Raw genomic sequence first — 3,518 nt, 5'->3', positions numbered from 1 at the left:
CGTCACAGAGTTCTAAGCTGATGTATCTGATAGCAGCCTGCATCAGATCTGTTTGCCATTAAATCATTAGTGGTCCATAAAAATTGAAAATAAATGAGGCTACTATGACTTTGGCCATTTCCTAATCTCGTGAAACACGCAAAAATAGCTATGCTAATGACATTGTTATGAATCCGGTTTTCTTGCTCATCAACAACATTTGAAAGTGGCTTAAATGGACTAGTAATCACCATAGCAACAAAACAGCAGTCAGGACTACTATCAAGAGAACTTGGTGTCTTAAAAGGGAATGTGGTTTTTTACATCTGTTCAATGAAACCTGGGTTTCTTCTAATTTTGACCTCGTAACACCAGAAAGAAACAGGAATAAAATGAGCATTCTGATGAAAGCACTGAATAGCCTCAAATCTACACTTCTTATTTATTAATGCAAAGTTTAAGGGCCATAAATGGATACTTCCTAATATACTAATTTCTACATGCTTCTCTAAGTATGTATTAGGGTAAATAACACATTGCAGTAGCAAAAGGGCAATGATGCACCTGGGAAAGCAAATAACTGGGGTCTGGAAGAAGACCACAGCGTCTTGCTGTACCTCTGGCTTTGGTGGGGGGTGGATGTGTGTGTCTGTGTGTCTATAATGACTTTTCCTGCTTCTGCCTCCTCTTTCCATTTGCAAACACTCACAGACCCTTAAAATGGCCTGTCAGTGTATACATCACAATCTAACATCATTATTTCAGTTGTTCCTTAGACACTGGCAACCACGGCTAATTATATTAGAGATGAGATATAAAAAATTTTAAAAACTGTGTGCTATGCCTGTCTTAAAATTTTAGACCTGTCTATAAAAAATAATGACATTGAAATAGCTATCATTGTCTCTCGTATCTTTCCTACTCTTCCCTGTTTCTGGAAGACTTGATAGGTCTCGGGAAGAAGCGAACTGAGTCAAAGAAATATTAAAAAAACTGTTTAAAGACCTCCCCTTTTTTTCCTCTTTTTAAAAAAAAAATTCAAATACTGAATCGTATCTGCACATATGTGTGATAAACTCTCTGGGTAAAAGCTCCTTCAGTGAAAATCGAGCCACCTGCAGCTGAGGTCGGAGCGCCGCGATGTTCCTCTGTCAGCAGCCCTTCACCAGCGCATGGCAGCAGGGGTGGAGGCTCCAGGTCCTGGGCTGACAAGCAGGGAAGAAGCCAGAGGCCGGTTTCTCGTTAGCCAGATCCTCCCCACAGCTTACATTATTTTACTGATCTACTGCCCACATTAGGACTCTGGGCTTCCTAAAAAGAAAGACCGATTTTCCTCCCCAAAATGCCTGACAGCAGGTGGTCTATTTAGGCACTAAATAGGCAAAATAGACAGCAGGTACAGGCAAGATGCCTGTCTGCATGCAGCCATCGTTTAGCAGCCTTAGAGGAGAGTTGTGCAGTGCACAGTCCCTTCTGACCCTATAAAAATGCAGTGGCACGTATTTTCTGCTCTGGAGGCGATGCCTGTTGGTGTGCCACAGTGCCACGCAGCACGGGGACCATGCCTGGAAAGCCAAAGCACGAGGTGGGCATACCCTATGGGGTTTGGAGCCCAGGCGTGAGCTGTGGGCAGAGGGTGGGCCAGGGGACTGCAGACAGCTGGCCCCAACCGTGCTGGCCAGCCCTGGACTGCTCAAATTACCGATTAAACCCAACAGACACTGCAAAGGCAAAGACCTTTTCCCAGCCATTTCCAGCCCACTCACCTTGCTGGAGCCTGAGAAAGCTGCAGCCATCCTGCCGGAGACGAGGCCCCCCCCATCCCTCCCCACCCTGCCTACAGCTGCCAGACTTCTGCACTGGTGACTTCAGCCTTGAGCCGCTGCCTTGGTGTTAAAAGCATTGGTTGCAGTATGACACAGCGCCTGGATCACCTGCAGTGCTTCTCTCCTTGGAACGCACAAACACCGTCTTCTTCTTATAAGGAGCCTGGGTGCATGTCAAAAACCTGCAGCCCGATGCCACCGCAGTCACTAGGTATGGAGACCTTTCCCAGGACCTGCATGTTGATTTGCAGCCAGGTCCTGTTTTCACCTCACTGCTGATGACCATGTCGAAACCGCCGATGGGCAGATCTAAAGGAGTGCACTTCCTCCAAGATCCTGTCCTTCGTTATTGGATACCAGCAGGGGGGATTCAGCTTCAGGTTGTCCCCAGTTGTGCCCAGGGCCTGGGGAGGATGTGGGACACCTTTAGATACGAGCTAAATGCAATGGGAGCCACCAAGCGAGACCTCACAGGAAAAGATGTTGGTTAGAAACCCCGGAGGTCTCGGAGGTGCCCAGCTGAGCAATGCTCTGCGTGATGGAGACGTCCAGCTTCAGCACAGTGCAGCAATCCTTGTACCACATGGGGACAAGCAGCTCTTGCCCACTCCGCACAGGAGCGCGTCACCCTCCCATCTCAACAGGCTCCTGCTTGTTACCCAAAGCAGCAGCTGACAGTCAAGCGCTGGTGACAAAGGTGCCTGCTGCTCATTAAAAAACATATAAAATTAGACAGACTACAAGGTAGGTCTTCCTAAAGAGAGCATCAAAATCAACACCTGGCAAATGCTCTTCAACTGCCTCCCCTGCAAGGGCTTCCCTTTAAATTAAAGTCTCACTCATCAGCTGTATTTCAGCAACAAATTAAGAGAAGAAAAGGGTTTTTAGGTCACCTCAGCCACAGCAAAAGGAAATGGAGACCAAGGGTCCCCTGAGCCCAGGCTGGCCCAGCATAGCACAGTCCCCCAGCTCTGCCGGCAGTGCTTCGGATCTGCAGACTTCGCCTTGGAGAGGGAGAGACCGGGTAGTTCCTGCACTTCAGGAACTACACAAAACAGTATAAAACCAGACAGAAACAATTACCCTAATGAAAGAGGCTAAACAACGCAGGACAGGCGAGGCTCCCCGCTGTAACGGTGCCCCCCTTTCCTCATCGTGGCTGCTCTCATTACCTTAGCACAAGGCACAGAGCCAGCAGCACAGTCCTTCCCACACAGAGCTGGCTGATTAAAAACGTAACGGGCACGATACAATGTGGAACAACAGGGTGGAAATGAGGGTAACAGCCTAAACAAGAACTCTGTTTTGCTAAAAGTTCAGGTTTTGTCTGCAACCTTTGTGGCTGTAGCTGCAGGAGAGAAGAGCAGGACCCCTTCCACCTCTGCCCGCCCACCACTGGTGGCATCAGGACTGCACCGGCCCCATGTGCCTGTTGCCAGAGGCACAAAGCCCCGAGCACTTCCATCACTTGTCCTGGCTGGGACAAGCTTGAGCATGAAGGCGTGACGACTCTCCTGGCCAAGAGGAGAGCGAAGCAGTGACCTGTACCCAGCCGGGAGCTGCAGAGGGACAGCACCTTGTGCCCACTGCTCTCCGTGCTGGGCATACGCGAGCTGCCCCATCCCACCTCCCACACAGCTGTGTAGAGGCCTGCAGCTCAGTGTAAGCACCTCCAACCAGTCGCTAAAGCCAGCTGAGCAGCACAGCCTGGGC

The sequence above is a fragment of the Falco peregrinus genome, chromosome 6, assembly GCF_023634155.1.
Source record: "Falco peregrinus isolate bFalPer1 chromosome 6, bFalPer1.pri, whole genome shotgun sequence".
NCBI lineage: Eukaryota > Metazoa > Chordata > Aves > Falconiformes > Falconidae > Falco > Falco peregrinus.
This window is presented reverse-complemented; position numbering follows the sequence as displayed.